Source organism: Thunnus maccoyii, chromosome 9 (assembly GCF_910596095.1).
Source record: "Thunnus maccoyii chromosome 9, fThuMac1.1, whole genome shotgun sequence".
Classification (NCBI taxonomy): domain Eukaryota; kingdom Metazoa; phylum Chordata; class Actinopteri; order Scombriformes; family Scombridae; genus Thunnus; species Thunnus maccoyii.
In genome coordinates, this window is record NC_056541.1 from 29,170,643 (window position 1) to 29,190,088 (window position 19,446).

Genomic DNA, 19,446 nt, shown 5'->3' on the forward strand with positions numbered 1-19,446 from the left:
ATTTGGCTGTGGGGACCCAGTTAAAAAGGACCTCTGAGTGTCTCAGGTCAGACCCCAGATTGGGAAGCACTTTGCCAAAACAGACCTTCACTTTACACACAATGAAATGGTCCTAATCAAGCAGGGTAATGGTTCCTGGGGGCCCCTCGTCTGCGTCGGGGCCCTTGTACAGAGAGGGTAATGGGCGGAGACCTGTTTGTGTGCCTTTTTTGAAATCCTCCTAGGTCCCTGCTGTGATGCGTACTGCAGGAGTAGGCTGGGGGCGCACACACGCTGCAGCGCCACGCACCACACACACACTCGCACACACATCATTTCCAGTGGAGACTGGCACAGAGACGCAGCGCCACGACCACTCCGATATGTCTGTTTGGTCCGGACTGCTGGAACTTCAGCGCAGAGAGAGGCGGGTAGATCTAGCTAGCTCGTCCCAGATATAGTGGATTAAATTTACGCTTTCTTTTCTTTCTTTCCTTTTTTTCCCCCTCGTTTCTCCTCCTCCTCTGGTTTCGTGTTACAAAGCCTTGGGAGGGAGTTGCGCTGAGAGCCAGTTCCTCTGTGTAGAAACTGAATGACAGGATCATATGGCTTGATTTTCCTTATGGTCCAAACATTTTAAATAATAGAAGAAACAAGAGAGGAGAAGAGAGAAACCCGGGGCGAATTCGTCTGAAATTGTGTGAGGATGTGGAATAATTTATAACTCAAATTCAAAAACAAATCAGATAACGGAGAAGAAGAGAAGGGTTGGAAAGGATACTGGATCTGTCGTCAGAGAAAGACGGAGAGGAAAGCGCAGGATGCGTTGCCTGTAATCATCACCACCATCAGCGTAATAATAAGGTAAGTTTGTAGCCGTTATTTATCGTCATGGAGGTTGCAGGGCTGTGGGGTGGCTGGATAAAAAGTAGACGGAGGAAGCAGTGGTAAATCCCGAGTCTCCGGATCTCCAACTGTTGCCATGAAGCCCATTTTTTTCTTGGGAACTGGACGCTTTGAGATACGATGCGCTGTTTAAACAGATCATTTATGTGTTGTTGTCCGTTTGGGGCTCGATGCGGTGCAACTTTATCTCCATTTCGCGCAGTGTAAACACAGCGCACTGCGGTCAGGAGCAGTTGGAAGGGGATCAACTCCGGGGTTTCACCGTAGTCCGTATATCTGCTCCAAAATCAGTCCAGCAACGCAACTATACTGTCTAATCTGTACTGTACCATACTTATAATATCCTGCTCATGCTGTAAAATGCCAGTTATTTCCCTGAAATACTTCTAAGCAAAAATCACTTCATATTATGATATTTGGCTGTAATATTTCTAAGTCTGGAGTGTCTGCGGTGCTCTACGGTGAACTTTTAGGGACCTTTCGTTGCTTGGTAGTGTTTCGTATCTCATATGGAATCAATATAATATCCCTGACTTTGTGACTATTTTTGTCTGCCTGAACTGAGTTTGTAAATTATAGACATGCTAGTTCAAATTTCAAAGTATAGATGTATGATTTTAGAGTCATTTCCACAGCATCCTACTGAAAACATATGATTTCTAAAAGCTTCTTTTCATACATCAGTTATAGGTGTCATATATGACAGCACCCATCCAAGTCCAATGCCATAAAAGCAATGAGTCTCTTGAAGAGCTGCTTCCATTTCCTGCATGCTCAGCTGAAAGTCAAAAATTAAGCTCTCATGGTGACAATAATCCACTGACTTGAGATATTACATTGGAGTGCTTTCCCCTTTCCACTTCTGATTTTCTTTTTTTTTCTTTTTTTTTTTTTTTTGCCTTAATGAAGTAAGTATTAGCTCCAGTTGAGTGATTATTGTAATTACTGAGGAGGAGGTGGGCACACTGGACAGTGAGCAAGGGTTGTGTAAAAAGGTGGTGGTTTAGGAGGAGGAGAGGGGGGGGATTTGCCTGTTTTTCCTTTTCTTTTTTTTTTCTTTTACAAGCTGAATGGTGCCACTGCCAGTTAACTGACAGACAGTACAGGGGGAGTATGAACCGACAAGGCCCTGAAAAGTGTTGTGGGAGAAGTTTGTAAAGTCATGTTATTACCATATGGGGGCAGGGAGCATGACTTTATTTGAATTTGATTGTGCTCGAGGACCCACTTACTGCTGTGATATTTGTGTAATTTCTTCATATATTTTATTATAGGATTTCTTTTTCATAAGGCTGGTGGGTGCGTAGGTTGGCATATGTGTTTGTATATGTCAGTGTGTCATTTGCTAAGATTAATGAAAGTAATATAATGATTGAATTCAGCATTAGCATTGAGCCGCAAGTTGACATTTGCGGTGTAAAGGGGATGTAGCAGAGGATAATCCTACCGGAATTCACTTTACTCACCTTTTATTTTGCGAAATCAAGTTCACAGACCTTTAAAAATAGACATAATCCTTGAGAGGAATACACCGAGTAGATTATGTTTGACTGAAGCAGGTTACAAGGAGATATGTCCTTTTTTTTTTTTAAAGAGGAAAATCAATTTGGTTGTTGAAGAATTCATCCAACATCTGCATTATTCCCAGTTTGGGGGAAAAACCTTTAAAATCCAGTTTTATCCAGGGCAGTTGCAACAAAGACACACACACACCGCAGCCCTCTGGCCCCAGATGTTAATGCCTCCATTCAGAGAGCCACAGGGCTCCTGCCGACGCGATCTCTTCATTGTCGGACAGACAATGGACTTCACATCCTGACAGCCAGCCTCCTTCCCATCTTCCCTCACACACTCCTCATGCTCCTCTCACACACGCATGCACAATTTAACAGCACAGAGTCACACAGACAAAGGACCACATGCATCATACACACATGTAAACAGGTATGCTTCTACATGCACACAGACTGATCACATGGTTCACTAAGCAGCTTTTTAATATTATGTCATAGTTTTGGAGTCCAAGGTTTGACTTTTCTAAACTTTGATCTGTTATACAGCATGTGTGTATTTATATGTGCTGCATGCACATGGCCTGGCTGCTGGACACTTCACTATCTGACAGAAACCGTGTGTTTTGACACCAAAGGGCCAACATTGCATCATAGCCGCTACATCGTCACTGCACCAGATGCCTCCTGTGTGGTCTGCTCTGTGTGTGAGTGCATGTGTTTGTGTGTGTGTGTGTGTGTGTGTTTAATTGTCATCTCAGTGTCACATGCATCACGTCAATGCAACAGATACGGTAGCCCACATGGCTAGCAGCTGAATGCACAGTAAACTCCTGTGATAACGGGATGATTTCTGATTATGTAACTCAGAAACTCCAGCAGCACACACACAGACCATTCAGTCTGTGTTCATGCTTGATGTGGTGTTGTGAGAGTGCATGGATCAGAATTCGCTAACGATAATGTGTTTTAGATGGTGGGAGAGGCCCTTTTTTTTTCATATCATTTGCTGAACAACAGTTGATGTGCCGGCTTCCCACAGAGGCATCTTTTTCAAAACAACAGCCTTTTTTAATCCCAACCATTTTATTCCTCTTCTATTTGCCTTTCTTTTCTTTTAAAAAAAATCTCTTTTAGAGGCAGATTTGCTTTTGTTTTTGCTTTGTTTCAAACTGGTCTGTGTGTTGTGCTTCCTGCTGAGCTGAAGGGGGTTCACATGTCCGGCCTTGCCCCCTGTGTTCTGATGCTGCATGAACAGAATCACCTCACTCTTTCTTTTTTTGATGCTTCACAGTGTGTGTGTTTGTGTTGAACAGAGATATGGTTCATGGTAGGCCAGATGCAAGGTCTGGAGAGCAGAGGCAGATGGGTTGAGCATGTGTGTGTGTGTGTGTGTGTGTGTGTGTGTGTGTGTGTGTGTGTGTGTGTGAGCATGTGAGTGTGTGCTGGAGGGGAACAGCGGGAGGCAGGGCTGGGCTGGACAGACTGATGTTTAGAAAAGAAGGAAGGGAAGAGGCTTGTTTACAAGAACATCGGGGTAAATGGACTGTGGCAGGGTGCAGGGTCATAGTGATATAAACCTTATGTTTTCATGCTTTCAGTTTGTATGTGCCTGCATTATTATTGTTATTGGTTCATTATGAAGGACTGCATGAGGAATTGAGAGAAGGTAATGCATGTGTATGTATGTGTACGCTGAAGGAAGCCTCACAAACACTCACAAACATCAAGGATTTTTACACTTTAATGCGCCATTGTGACAGTATTCGACAGCTCTCTGTAATTACTACAATTAAGGTTGTTTTTTTTTAACAGTTTCTTATAATTAAGACCAAAAAACATGAATCTCGTTACCTCCTACCAAGTAGGATGCTGCTGCTTGTTGTTCATCCCTCCTTCATGTGTTGTGTCCTTATTTCTCTTTGGCTTTCTGGAACAGGATAAATTTGACAGAAGGCCCTACTGGTTTTGGTTTCACTGATCTTTCTCCACTTACACTATCTCCTATTTTGAAGATGTTTTAGCCAGAAGACAGCACCCTCTTCCTGTTTGTGCTGTAAAGCAATATTTCTTTGTGCTGTATATCAATCCAGGAGGAAATATAAGGTGGCCAAGATAGCTCAAAGCATTGCAAGTCAACAAAACACAGACAAATTAAGAAACACATTCACGAATTTGACAGCATGTGCTCGACATAAAGAAATGGAAAACACAAGCAAAACACAAGTAAAAACACAGAAACATTTTTTGTAGTTAGCATACAAAAAAATCAATGTGCAAGATTTTTGTACAAAGAAAATGATGCATTTGATTCACAAATGATGCAGCAGAGAAACATCACGTCACTGGCATCCAAATAAACTTCACAAAGAGACAGCGAAATGTTTTTTTTTCAAAGATTTAATACTTTATTCATTTATTATCCCATATCTTCCTGGAGGTGTCTTACCAACACCTGCAATTTATTAAAAAAAACTGCAGCTGTGAACAGCACCTCCATTTCCTTTGTGCATTGCATCATCGACAGTGTTTTTTAATATGCATAGTGTACTTAATTCTGTCACCTTTTCCAGTGTGAACACACTACATACTAAAAACCTGCTCAGAAGCAGTGCATTGGATGGAATTGGCAGACAGCAGTGTTGCTGTATTTGCAGCGTTTTTCTTTATGTTGCATATGCTTAATCAAAATGTGTTTCCCAACTTGCTTGTGTTATGTTTATGTGCAACATTTCTGCTAAATATGTCATATGTGTCGTCAAAATAGTGAATTTCCTCATTTGCTGCAGTGCGTTAAGCTCTCGGCCACCACAGAAACCTGATCTGATGGCCACAATTTATTGATGTTATAATGCTGCAGAAGGCACTATTAACACAGAAAACAAGCACAAGCTGAAGCACACACACACACACACTCACACACCACACTGCACAACCTCCAGCCCCCTCTCAGCGGCTTTAACGCCTGTTGGGAAGTTTCCGTCAGGCCGTGAGGATGGATCCAGAGGGTTTTGGCAGCGTCTGTGATTGCAGTTGTTCCGAGACGAGAAGCTTTTGCTCTTCTGCAACTCACCCTTGCCTTTGAGCACTCTCTCTCTCTCTTCCCCTGTCTCTCTCACCCACTTACGCGCACATATTTCTTTCCTCTTCCTCTCTCTCTCACTCATTTTGGCTCCATTTGAGTAGCATAATGAGGTCATTTTTGCATTGCCAAAGTGTAAGCACTTACTACTTATATAGCTCAACTTTAATTGAACAGACAAGTGCATATTCAGCCTATTGTGAATGAAAACTATGCTAGGATAGAGGAAAGTAGTTTAATCCTTTTGGTGGCTCTAATAGTAGTGCCGGTGCCCTGAATGCCCCGAGAGCAGCCATTATGGATCTTTCTCTCTTTCTCTCGAATCAATTCAGTTAAATTAAATGAAGTCTTATTGGCGGTATTGTCAAAAAATAATATTATTGCCAAAAAATACAGTACACTCAGAATATAGAACACAAGGCAGCAATAATTATTTGTCATCCTCTATGAATGATGCAGCCCTCCTTTGGGGCAATCAATAAATAAATAAGGCCGGAGGGAGGAAAAGTGTTTTCCAGGAAAGTCAGACTGGTGGAAAATCCAATATGGTGCACACTGATGTTCCTGGAGGCAAATCTGTAGAGCAGTCTAGTTGCATGTACTAAATCTTTTCACTCTTGCAATGTGGAAGTTTGGTTTATCAAAGCTTTTCATTCTGACCTGTAATTTTCCCCCCTGTCAGGCTAATCAATGTAATTTTAAAAATGTGAGAATGCTGTGTTGAGAGGCATCGGCCAAAGCTAATTATTGTTGTCTGAAACAAATGAACGAACAGATGGAGAGTAATCCATAGTTCCACGCCATGACATGAAGTTTTGTGCTTTCTTCAGCACAACAAACTCCCTATCTGCCTTTATGTGACTAGCTCAAAGAGGGATCAGAGCATTAAGACAAAGCTTGGTGGGGCTGCTCTGGATGGCTCTGGTCTTCTGCATTATGTATGAGTGGTAGGATGGAGATGGAGGAGAGCCTTGACCTGCTTGTTCATTACCAGCTGACCACTACTGGCCATCTGCTGCCCGCCAGCCTTGCTTTGTTTTTGTCTCTTTCTCTCTATCTGTCTGTACCTCTCTCTCTCACTCTCTCTGTGTTGCTCTGCCCTCTGTAGACACTAGGGGTGGAGCCAAATCTGAATACGGAAACCAATACGAATATTTATTTCGTACCTTGTTCTAAAAATTGTTTGTTTTCAGGAAGAAAAAAAATATGTCAAATAACAGGTCGGTTACATCGCTATATCAGTTTCTCTCCTCTGCTCCGCTGTGTTACTGCTATTAGCAGTTCTCGAGGAGGGGAGTCACATCCACCTGCTGCTTGATACACATTTCATAAAGATAAAGCTGAGCTACGGACATGTGAAATGCTCTCAGGGGACTCTCCACAACCTGTTCCCCTTCTCCTTTCCCCAAAGCTAGGTTGTAAAAAAATAGGCAATAAATGAAAAGTGTAAAGTAATAACCGCCTTTGATGTTCTTCCCTACACTTTACATGCTGTGCTGTCTCTGTGTTATGGGTGTATAAATAGCTACAGGTCTGTCTATGTAGTAGCATGGAGATGAGCTTTAGCTCAGTAGTCAGCACAGCTGTCTATGATCTGGGAGACTGGAGTTTGAAACCTGGTATGAGGACCCTCTTTGTTAGATAGCTTATTGATGAACACTTATTTTAACACTTCAATATCCTAAAATTAAAAGTGTATAAAAAAAAACAGGATTTTTCACTATTTTCACTTTTATTTGAATACAAGTACAAATACTGGGCTATCTGCCCATCCCTAGTATACACATTGTCTATGTATCAGAGCAGGGTACAGAAAAGACAATGTCATAAAAGTGATGACAATGTAGCATTTCTAACACACAGTAGGTTTGACATTGAACCTGAAACTGTGAGTAACTGTGAGGGTGCCTGTTCATGTCTTTCTGTTTTCATTCTTATAGATGATTGAAGGAATAGCTATGGAGTTAGGAAGCTGGCTAGCTGACTTCCTGGAGTCTCCTCGAGCAAACTTGTGGTGACAACAAGACTCCAGGAAGTCACTGCTCCTGGCATGAGAGGAGGGGGAGAGATGCTTTGCTGCTACCAGAAGAGCCGCCGACTGAGATTACTCTGAGCAGCATGCATGGGAATACATTACAATATAATAGATTTGTGTATATTTCTCATTTTCCCCCTGATGGTCTGAATAACTCACTGCTGCACTGCGCTGCTTTGTCTTGTCTGTCCGCACGCTTTCAATGTCCTCTTTTCGTGCCATGACGTTATCGTTATGAATTTGTTTTTCACTGCAAAAGAAAATGGACATGTGGTGTGAGAGCGTGTGAAAAGTGTGTGAGTCTCACGGTCAGTGTGTAAGATTTGGCAGCCCTGTAGTTACAGACATGAGAGTGGTATCAATCTCCCCAACTAACTCTCAACAAGAAAGACTACTCCTTTAATATGTTGTCACTGTACAATGTCATTTTTTCCTGCTGGATCATTAAAATAGAAAGAATTTACAGCGGAGTCCATCCATGTACAGTATCTTTGGCCATGCAGTCTGTTTTTTCAATCTGTTCCCCACTTTCTGAGTCAAAGATTGACAGAGGGAGAGGAATCGTCATTACATTTGATACTTTTCCAGTAATTTCCTCTTCAGATAGCAGCTGGACTCATCTTCCCTGTTTCATCCTTTTTCCTGGGTCCATCCGTCCTTGGCTGTGGCTGAAATTGTGAAACTGGATTGGGGAGAGATAGTAATATGCTTGGCCAAAAACCTTGTCAGTGAGCCAACTGTGTTTCAGTACACCGTGGTATTTAGTATGTTCTGAGGTCCCCGACGCACATGTTCGTCGGCTGCTGGCTGTTTTGTTTGTTCTGACTCAGCAGATGTTTTCTGGTTCAGTCGTCCGCGCTGTGTTTTGTGTACAGAGGACTGCTAAATTGTTCTCTTTTTGTTGCTCTGGTTTTGGTGACACGTCAAAGCTGTTTGGACCCAGTGTGAATGCGGAGGTTCCTATTGTTTACTGTCAGTTGCAAAATTGCTTTGTGTGTGTGTGTATGTATAGAGTATATGCTTATGCATATTCAGCTCTTGCTTCTTGCTGTTTTCATGCATCGTTTCCTTGTATGCAAACCTGCAGGGGCTACCAGCAATAGATAACAGTAAAAAGTCTTATATACTGTCTCTTAGACTGGATGTCTGAGATTGTGTGCGTTACTGTGTGTGTGAATAATGAGGCGGATGAAGTGGGCAGCGGGGGGATGTTGCAGAGAAAAGTAGGCCCCTACCCTCCTCTCCCCCCGTGCTAACCAGAGCATGGTAGTTTGTTTTTATGACAGCCTTTTTTTGGCATTGTTCTGGTCCGATAGAGCTCACCCTCCCTACCGTGGGACTGGCCGTTAGTGGGCAGGAAGTGCCGGGAGCGCGCAGTTTGAGCACAAACATACACACACACGTCCTGTATTCTAGACCCTTTCCAGCACACACAGCTCCTCCCATGCTATCGCCCCACACTCACACATAAAGTTTTGAAAGGACAATAAAAAGTTGCCCCGCGGCTAGCTGGCTGGTAAGCTGCAGCTTATCCAGGAAGGAGCTGCAGCCGGGCTAATGGCCTTTCTCCAGGGTAGGCACTACAGAGGGGCCCATGCAGGCTTATCAGCGGCAGGAGGGCCCCTACATGGCCGCTCTCTGAGAGCTTCGCTGAGCTAGTGTGTGGGAGTAGCTTAGCTTTAGGAAAGTAAGAGCTACCCTTGCTTATTTCCTGCTGTTTGTCTAGTGTTATCTTGGCATGTAGAAAAATCAAAGTTAGTCATTAGCACCTCCTAAATGAAATATAAATGTTTACCCAGTGTAGCACCTCTAATTGGAAATTCCAAGATAACTTAGCGTTACAGTTCCTAATGGAAACTCAGCCTATCACTTCTTACTGGGAAGTCAATGCTACCCTTTGCTATTGAAAAATCAATCATAGACTAGTGTGTCTCTTACCACTGAGCAAGTACTTCTTTCTAGTACCATGGGACCTTTTTGGCAAGCGTGAAGACAATGTGTGAAATGCTGCCTTAACATGTCCTTAGCTGAAGCGTATTTCTTTTCATTAATTGGAAATGTTTCAATAAAGAGTCAGTGTGATTTGTAGAAAACGATTTAAAGTGTGATGAGGAGGAGTGAGGTGCCTTGCCCCCTGACTAACTTATCAGATTTTGCCTCATGGATTCCAGTATGATGACTCCAGCAGGATCTGAGCACATGAGTCACTGCTCCTTTTCTTCATCTATCGTGAGGAAGGAACTGATACAGTGTTCACAGCAGCTGCTAATGTTACTGCAGTGAGGTAACCTGTCACTGCTTCTTTTGCCTCTCATGAAAGGTTTGTTAAACACAACCCTTTTTTGCTTCAAATGAAAAGTAAATACAGGCTGCACAATATCATGCCTACAAATCCTGCAAACCTGCTGTTTGTTTTTGTTGACGATGCCACCTCCCCACCTACCCGTCTGCTTTGGATATTGCTCAGGATATATGTAATGAGATCCTGCAGACAGCAAGAATACCACATATAGTGAATACTGAATGGAAACAGAGATGTCAGAGTGGCATATAGTTGGATATGACATCCTGATGTGGACAGCATCTTTATAGCAGGTGGGAACAGTGCTGTAATGTCACTCTAGTGATGGCTTCTAGCTCAGTTCCCTCACATACACTTCTACATTCAGCCTTCCTTCACACTGAGAGCTGCCCAGTACAACCAGAGCCTTGAACCAGTACAGAACAACCAGAACCAGAGCTACTGAGCAGATACACTGGAGCAGTTGGGGGTTACATTGTAGGAATTTTAAGGTTTTAGCTATAAATTCTACTGAGCATTGTACTTGGGTTATTTTTGAGGCAAAGTGTTCTTTTTGAAAATGACCACATTAGCCAAAAAACTCTATCGATATACAGTATATGTTACATGTTCATATAACGTGTCATAGCACTAGCAGTGAAGGTTTTACATAGTGCTACTGTAGCTTCTCACGGGTGGTATGGATGATAAAAAGTTAAGTTCTTAGCTCAGGGGTACCGCAACAATTTTGGGAGCCTTAAGCTGGATTTATAGGTGTGTATTAAGGGGTTATGGGGTTGCCATGGAGCCTACACATGTGTTGTAGTGTTTTCTCCCACAAGTTTATTATGCTGGTGGAGGATGTGGATTGTGAAGACAATATCAAGGAAGCTGAGGACTCAGTAGTCTTCTCTTTTTCAGTAACATACAGTATATCTAACAAAGACGTCTCTACTGCAAATATTTTGCTTGCTGCAATCACCTCTTTGTATCACAGATAATTCAAGAATGCAAATACAGCAACTGCACTGCAGTAACCTCTGATTCAGTAATGAGAAAAGGCAAAATAGATGTTAGCTGAATATAACTCACTCAAGTATGCATAGCCCAATGTTGCTCAATATCATGAAGTAATGTAAGCACATTAAACCACAACACAGCCTGATCACATACAGTACATTCATCTTGTGCAACTGTGGTGCTATCAACAGGTGAAATACGATGCTAAACTATTAACAAAAACCTTTGCCGTAGGCATGTACACGAGGACGTTTGTTTACCCCTTGCATCAAGTATAAATCCAGCTTCACTGATTCACTTTCTCTCGATCTGCTCTTCCAAACCCTGGAGTTCTTTGCCTTGTACATTGCCTCTACACTTTCTGTTGAAACACCACTGCTAGCTTAGTAAGGTCTAGGGTTATTAGTGCTAGCTCCGGTTAGCACCTTACTGGCCTCAGCTCAAGTCCAGTACTAGAATCTCCTTTGAGCCCAGCTGTATCACCAGCTGCAGCTATAATAGTGCTGTTGTTGAGGTGTTGGTCTGGCTTTTGTGCTGGGGATGGGGGTGAACGACAGAGACAGTGTGTGTGTTTGCCCCCTCATCCGCCCCTATCCTGCTGCAGACTCACCTTTGACCCTGGCTGGCTGCACTCCCCCCTCTCCTGCTGCTCTTTTCCAGTCCACTGCTCTCTGCATGATGCCTGGCTGTCCGAAGAAAGGCCTGGAGAGAGAAAAAAAGAGAAAGAAAGACATGGGATGCTTAATGGGATGCAGCCACAATGATATGACAGAGAAGAGATAAAAGAGGAGAAAGACACAGATTGGGAAGAATACAAGGGCTGTTGGGGAAAAAAAAGGTGCGGTAAGTGTACAGGTTGCAAGGTTTGGTCCACTCCCAGAGAGAGACAGAGATTGAAAAGCTTGAGAAAGAAGCCAGCGTGCCCAGACAACAGCTCTGAGAAACCAAGATAAGAGCCGAGTCCAGCAGTCAACAATTACACCATCAATTTCCAACCTGGCTTTCACCTTCTTTTCTCACTCTCTCTTTCAGTCTCTCTCATGTTTCATTTCTTGGTACTCACTCTTATTCGTCTTTCTCCCCTTAAGTCCCCACTGCTGTGCTCCCTGTGTATTTTTGTATTAAACTTCTTCATGTGTAGCGTGTTACACACACACACACACACACATGCATACACTCTCACACACACATTCATGCTTTCATGTGGTGGTACATGTAGATGATGTACTGATATTAGTCCACCAACTACCAGTCAGCTATTATTAGTAGTTACTAGGCAGGTTAAGATTTTACATACAAAACACATGTTCAGCTTATAAAATATGATTATTTATTTAACACAACCTTTTGCTGATGAGACCCCTTACTTTAATTCTTACTTCAGTGTCATTTTGATGCAAGACTTTCACTTAATATGGAGTATTTTTACACCGAGTCACTGTTGTGCTGTGAAAACCAAAACGTATATTTTTCCTGAGCCAAAAGAAACAGCCATGTTTTAAGCTTTGTGACAATTTGTTTTTCAAAAAGTGTGACGTGTTTTAAAGTATTTATAGTATCGGAAAATCAGTTTCACGCAAAAATGCATGCCAGTTCAGTTGAAGCTAATCTGAGGCTTTAGCAGTTTGAGCTCAAGCCAAATCAGGAGCGTATCCTGCAAATTCACGAAATTAGCACAGAACTTTCTTTGTCTTTCCTCCATCAGTGTTTTCTTGCTAAGTTAAAGCAGAGCACACTGTCCTAGTAGTCACGTGTAGTTTTTTTTTTTGCCAGGACAAAATACCAGCAATAAACCTACACATGACTACCTGAACAAACACAGCCTGTTGATTTGGCTTACTCAAGACTGCTAAAGCCTCATATATTAGCTTTAGTTGTATTATAGAATATATTTTTGAGGACTAAGAGGAGGATGATTAGACTGACCAACAGTTTCAACATACATGTAAATATTGTATTAAGATAAACTTGAAAAAATGCAAACTTACCCTTTAATCTACAAGTTTATCCGAAAAAATGGAAAATCACTAAATGAGCAGAGACCATTGTTGAATTGCTATTTTTGCTGAAGGAAAGGATCTGAATACTTCTTCCTCTCCTCATGCTTTCATACACACACACACACACTCACTCTCGAACACATGCTCTCACACACTCATAACATCAGACAAATATGGAAGGCCACGTGCATTTTCTCAGGCACACATACACTCTTAAACACACTCTCTCTCACCTGTACTAACACATTCACACATTGCTTGCTGTACGTATGCTTTCACACACACATACACACACACACACACACACACACCTCCATGCTCATACCAATACACACTTACGCTCGCACATTGCCTCTATCTTCTCTCTGACTCTCTCACACACACAGAGACTCGTGGCATATGGAACAGTTTATCTCGCAGTGTCATTTTTTTTTTCGTACCTATTAGGCAAAGTCTTTTTTAGGAACACGGGGGAAGAGAGAAAGGCAAACTCTTTATTATGATTTTTTCGCCTGAGGTTAGACCAGCCACAGAGAACACACACACGCACACACACACACACACATTCACAGGCATACACACACACACATGAATCACCCTCTGCTTGTACACGTCAAAAAGTCAATAGCACGTCTCCTTAAAAAAACACCTGAAAACTGAGGGATGCTGATGAACCCCACACACACACACACACACACACACACACACACACACACACACACACACACACACACAAACACACATATATTCTCTCTTTCCGTCTTGCTCACTTTCTCTGCTGATCATGCTTTTTCTTCTCTTCTTTCCATCTACATAGACAGAAAGAAATAGGGTTTAGAGTTAAAGTAGGCAAAGTCATGTCAAATTGGAGTGACTGAGTTAAATCGGCTTCCCTTTTTAAAATTCATTGACCGTCCATCCTCCATCCCTCCGTCCCTCCATCCATCCTGTCCTCTCATATCTCTGCCCTCTGAACAGCTCTGATTTGTGTACCAGGATTAAATGTCTCAAATTTGTCTTTCACTCCCTGTGGGAGAGGACCGTGCTTTTTAATTAATTGATTTTGAAATGAAGTTAGCTGCTGTGTATATGTGTGTGTGTGTGTGTGTGTATGGGGGGATTGGTGGAGTGTGTCATTCTCTCTTTACCCTGATGCTTGGTTAACAGAGGGGTGGGGTTGAGTGTTTTGCTGAGTGAGTGTCTCTACATATAGTGTATCTATTCTTTTGTGGCTATCTATTGGAGAGAATGAATAAATGCTAAATATAAATCTGAAGTTAAAAAATGACTGTTTGTGGTTTTACGGGGGCAGTAACTTCCTGAAGTCATGTCGTCACTGTGAGGTTACCAGTCAAGAGAATCCAAAAACTCACTGCCAAGAAAATGTCTGGCACATTGCGCTTCAGTAAATCTCTTCAATCAAGGCATTATTAAGTTGATAATGTATTAATTAAAGAGATTTAGAGGGGCTGGTAGGCACTTACATACGTTGCCTACTTACCTTACTGCTATATATACATATATATATATATATATATATATATATATATATACATATATATATATATATATATATATATATATATATATATATATATATATATATATATATATATATATATATATACATATACATATATATATATATATATATATATATATATATATATATATATATATATATATACATATATAACAACTGTTACATTTACAAAGAAGCTGTCGTTAACTACAGTGATTTTACATTGTATCTGCATATCAGGATGTTGGATGAAAGTGGATGAGGCTTTAGGAAGAAGACAGTTAGCAACTGGACAAATCTCTTTCCTGCTCTGTGCGTGTGATCTTTCTTTCATAATTATCAACCTGTACCTTTGTGTGAGTGCATGAGCTCTCAGCTGTGCTGTGTGTTCAGATGTGTGTGATTTCTCTTTTGCAGCTGCGTGGACACTTGCTTTGTTCCACAGAGCTGCTGCGTTGTTGAACGCCTCCCGTATTATGTAGCGCACAAAACCGTCCTCTCTAGAGCTGCGTTCACCATCGCAGCATGTTGCCTCAGCACTCGTAGCGCATGAGGATTGAGTCGCTCTTCACCGGGCCGCTTTGTGGCTGTGGATCTGCTGCATGCTGTCAGGCCCACACCGTCTGTCGCAGTGTGTGTGTGTGTGTATGTGTTTCTTTGTGTCTGTGTGTGTGCCTTTGCCTTTGTTTCTCAGAGTCTGTGTGGCAGGTTTCTTTGTGTCTGCGTCTATGCGAGTGTGTGTTAACCTGTGTGCATCTTCATCTCTTTGTGCCTTAATGTTTGTTTGTGTGTTATTTGTACCTTCACCAGTGTGTGTCTTTATGTGTGTGTCCTTGAATTAATGTATGAATGTTTGAGAGGGTGTGCCTTTGTGTGTTTTGTGTCTGTATCTCCTTTACACTTATTAATTATACAGTATATACATGTATCTGCATATTGTGTGTCTGTATTTGTGTATGCTTCCATCTGTGTGTGTGCGTTACCACAGTTATATGACAGACAGAGCTCCTGCTAGACTTTATTAACAACATTTACTAGACTCTGCTGGGTTTGTCTAAGCTGGGAGATTAAGATGTGCGCACATGCACACACACACACACACACTGACAAGACTGACTCACAAAGGCACCCGTGGTTTGGGAAAGAAAGGGAGATAGTGTGTGTCTGTGTCAGTGTCTGTGTCTGTGTGGGGGGGGGGCTTTGCAAAATCAACAAACACGTGCGCTGTAGCATTCCCACACATTCACACACACTCTGTTCTCACATATTCTTGTTCTGTTGTTCATACTGTGTCACACCTGGCGCGCACACACACACATACACACACAGGCAGTTTGTAATTAGTATGAAGGTATCAAAGGCATGTTGTGATTTACGTGTGTTTCTTCTCACCTGGGCTGTAGCACTCACTACACACACACACATCATTGTGTATCTCTGTCACTGCTTGAGTGTGTGTGTGTGTGTTTGCGCCACAGTGCAGTAGTAATAACATGTTTTAGCTTGTTTGTTTAATTTGTACAGCATTAAGTAAAAAATGCATGTCAAATTGTCTTTTTTATAAAGTCCCAGTGAAATGAAAAGTACATTTTCCCAGTTTTAATCCTGTGTTCCTGTGTTAATTACTCATATATCTCTTGTTTTAATGCCAAATATCAAAAATAATATATGTAATAATGTATGATCAGTTTCAGAGTATTTTTAAATCAAAATCTGTCTTAACTCTTCGCGTAAAACAGGTTCAAATGTTTTATGACTCATCCTCCACTCAGGGGCGTTTACAAAAGTTCATCCAATCAAATGTGTAGCTAGCCACACCGGTCATATAAAACTGCACTTCACCGTTTGTGGGTCGTAGTAGCTAACAGAGCAATATGGAGAGAGATATGGAGAGATGTATGTTTGGATATCAGTGGGGAAAAACATGTGGCTGAGGTCTAATTCATTCATCTTTCTCTCGTCCTCCTGATCCAACAACTGGTGAGCCAACAGTCCTCTATAGCTCTGTTTCTCTCTGCAGCTCCGTATTGCGCTAAACTCTATAAGCCCCACCCACTTATTAGCAGTCCAATTAAATGTGAGGGATTTGATTTAAACCCTCTTGTAACTGTATACTGCTCAAGTATTCCCTTTCACTGGGAAATACATCACAGTACAGAAGCTAAAGACGCTCTAACTTTCGTTTTACTGGGACTTTGAAGGTGGTTTAGGGGGAGTTATGTGCTGAAACTATTTCTTGACTAACAACAACCAGGCGTAGTAAGCAAAGCCTCTTGAAATGTTATCATCCCAGTGAGGTTGCCAGGTTTGTGCCTGTACAGAGACCAAAACCAAAGCCTGTGTTCACCAACCAGATCTGGCAACTGCACTATAGAAAAGCTTGTTTGTTCCCACACATACTGTAACTCACCATGAAATCACAAATTGTTCATTCGTGAGCATTGGAGGTGTTGGTGCATGTTTGGGTTTTTTTATTTGTTTTTTTTGTTTTTTTAATTTGGACAGAGACAAGCTCGCTGATTCCAATCTTTATGCTAAACTAGGCTAAATACATCTGGACACATTTGACATCTTGGGAAATACTTACTGGATTATACAAACAAGATATATTGTGTTCATTTGTGAACTTTAGAGGTGCTTAGAGGACAGATTTTGTTACCATTGAACAGAGACAGGCTAGCTGTGTCCCCCCGTTTCTAGTCTTCATGCTAAGCTGAGCTAACTGTCCGATAGCTTCGTATTTATCATACAGATATAAGAGTGGCATCCATCTTCTTATCTAACTCTCAGCAAGAAAGCTAATAACTGTATTTCCCAAAATGTCAAACCATTCATTTAAAGAAAAGTGACTGAAAAGAGACGGAGATAAGTGTCAGGCAGCTAAATAGACTGGAGAAGTGAAAAGCTAGAAGGCCAAGTCCATCAGACTCAAAAAAGAGAGAAAGTCACAATTTTCCAGATAGAACTGAGAAAAAGAGAAAATGGAACCTGAGATAAATGAATGAGTAGAGAAAACTCATATAGAGCGCATGGAAGCTTGAGAAGTGTCTGTGATGATGAAAGAGAATCAGAAAAAGTGAGTGTGATGCAGACAAGAATAGGAAAGCGGCAAAATACTGCAGATAAAAAAGACAGACGCAGAGTGTGTGATTGTCGTCGTCAGCAGCTCTCTGACTTCTGCTCAATGACCACAGGCCTCCTCTGCACTTCATTTATTGTCAGTCTTTATTTGATTTCTTTGTACCGCTGACATTTTCCCCCCTCCCTGTTTGCCACCCAGACACCCTGCCACTTTTGTTTTTCCATTGCAGAAACAAAATGGCCTAGTTCTTTCCTCCAACCTTGATTTAAAGGGCCAGAGAAGAGCTCTTTCACTCTTTCTGGCGCTGTTGTGGAGTTGAGTACGCTTTTTTAATGAGGTTTTTTAATAACTGTTAAAAACGGTGCCGTGGTCGGTTTTAAAGGGTTTACTTTTGCAATTATCCTCGGCGACTTTTGCTTTGTAAATTAAAGGATTTTGGGATTTTCCTTTGAATGTCTCAGTATGTGTCCTAATTTTCATATAATGCAATAGAAAAGAATGATAGATGTGTCTTGGATTTGACACATCCTTTTTAAACATCCCAATTTGTATTTGCATGCTGCCAGTCTGTCTAAACAGTCAGCCCACCACTGGTTTTGGTAATGTGCAGATGTGGCTTCCATTTACCAGACCGAAGACATTTTTCCATCTCAAACTGACTGCTGAGTTTTTGATTCAAGGGCTGACAGCATGTGTCAGCCACCACTGAGCTTTGCATTTATTTGGAGGCAGGTTTGTTGATGTTGATGTTATTTAAAACAGTCTGCAATTTGTGATGGTTGATGGAAAGTTGAAAAAGCTACCCAGTGATGAAGCTGCATGCAATGACAGATTGTATGTATAAATTACAGGTTCTCAAAGCTGATTTTTATGTTTTGGTTAGAATAATATTAAGCTGATTTTTATTGGGTCTCCATCTATGATTGCAGTGTAGGTGAAGTAAGGAATTTTCTCAACAACTTCTGGGCTGTCAGCCTGTAAAACTCTGCAGTGAAACTGGCCTTAACCAGCTGCTAACCCACCTTAAAGAATTTAGTTTGTATGGTTTTTACTGGATGTCACATGATAGTGTAATAGCAACTTCAGAGAGTTTTCCACCATGACAAGAATAAGCTATGCAGGGAACACATACATTATTATAACAGTAAGATTTCTACACATGCTGACAATCTGCAACTTTACTCCAGAGATATCAACTTTTAAAAAAACAAATAAAACTTTAAATTTCATTCCCATTCCTACATGAGAGAGGGAATTTATCCTTACTAATTGTAAGGCAAGCATTCTACCCGCATCGAACGGCCAGCAACCAAAGGTGCATTTAACAGGTAGCATTACACTTTAACATGGTTTCTCACTGTCCATTACCGCACCATTGATTCCAGTTAGGCTCACATTGGAAATGGATAAAATGTAAGTAAGCCGAGAGTTTGAGTGGAGAGTTTCATCTTGTCTCAGCCAGTCCTGACAGTTTAAAGCACACCGAGCAATTGGCTACAGGCCCGGTGTGATCTCATGACGAGGTGATATAATCCTTGTTGGTCACAGTCTGAGCTGCCAGTTGTTTACAATTTAGTGAGCTGCATAACAGTGAGCTGACTATAAATGCCTGCCATCTCCTCACCTCTATTTACATCTATATATACATGTAAGTGCACATACAAGCATAAGGTTCAATAGTAATTATAGTCTTTCTCAAGATCACAAGGACTTTCTAGTTCTTTTTGCTGTGAAGATGCACTAGAAAAAGGGCCCACAATGTAGAAATAGTGTTTTGGGATGTCCCACGGCTTCAGAGGTTTGAGCTGCACAACTCACACCAACAGCACAGTGTGCTCAAACCCAGCTGGCAACGTTTGTGCTAGTACCCTTGCTGTCTTTGCCATCTCTTCACTCCATGGCATCCAAAAGAAGCACAAATACCATAAAACAGCTTCGTTGAGGTGGAAAAAGAAATTGCTTTTTAACCAAATGTTAAATGCAGCCTAACCAAAGCAAATGGTGAAATTTACCAGCTGTTCTGCATTT

The 19,446-nt window shown here is 41.6% G+C and overlaps 1 protein-coding gene across 1 annotated transcript in view; it reads left to right on the top strand.

Annotated features, from left to right (window-relative positions):
* The first annotated feature begins 262 nt into the window (after positions 1-262).
* Positions 263-19,446, top strand: part of sema4c (sema domain, immunoglobulin domain (Ig), transmembrane domain (TM) and short cytoplasmic domain, (semaphorin) 4C) — a 94,814-nt gene continuing 75,630 nt past the window's right edge. The window contains exon 1 of the mRNA XM_042422362.1: positions 263-843. The gene's annotated coding sequence lies outside the window, so the exon portion shown is untranslated. The remainder of the gene's footprint in view (positions 844-19,446) is intronic.